Source organism: Hippocampus comes, unplaced genomic scaffold, assembly GCF_001891065.2.
Source record: "Hippocampus comes isolate QL1 unplaced genomic scaffold, H_comes_QL1_v1.1 scaffold152, whole genome shotgun sequence".
NCBI lineage: Eukaryota > Metazoa > Chordata > Actinopteri > Syngnathiformes > Syngnathidae > Hippocampus > Hippocampus comes.
Window position 1 is genome coordinate 257,184 of NW_017805849.1, and position 519 is coordinate 257,702.

General features: G+C 53.2%; 1 protein-coding gene across 1 annotated transcript in view; it reads right to left on the reverse strand.

Annotated features, from left to right (window-relative positions):
* The window catches only part of LOC109526869 (sodium- and chloride-dependent taurine transporter-like), a 28,872-nt gene that overhangs the window by 25,615 nt on the left and 2,738 nt on the right, over positions 1-519 (reverse strand). The gene's annotated exons all lie outside the window — the stretch shown is intronic.

The window sequence follows — 519 nt, forward strand, 5'->3', positions numbered from 1 at the left end:
GTGCTACTGTCTCCATGTTCTGCTTCACGGGCCCAGACAGAAGCGGAGCAAAACAGCTCGCCGCAGTCTTTAGAAAGATCCTCAATGTGAAAACAAAAGTGCGTGGCGGCAACACGTTGCGCGGCGCTCATTGCTAGGCAACATGTCTTTTTTCCAGCCTTGTCTGTTTCCATGACAACCAAGACCCCATCAATCTATTACGCACGCAACCCGCAATGCATCGGCGGCGCCTCGCTATGCGCTCATGAGGCGCGCAGCATTCAATTCATCCTCGGCGCTGATTCGTAATTGCATATTCATGCTCGTCGAGAAAAATGGTTTGTGGTGGGGCGGGTGGGGAGGGGCCAAAGTCAGTGCCTGCAGAGAATCCACTTGAGGTTCACCTGAGGGCCAGAGAGCAATTTTCCTCATTCCCGATTTCACGACGTCAACGTTGGGCAGATTTCGTATTTCGTAATTCATCGCGATTGAGCGGTTTTCATCAGGTCATTGATCGGTCGTGGTCGCGGCAGACCCGCC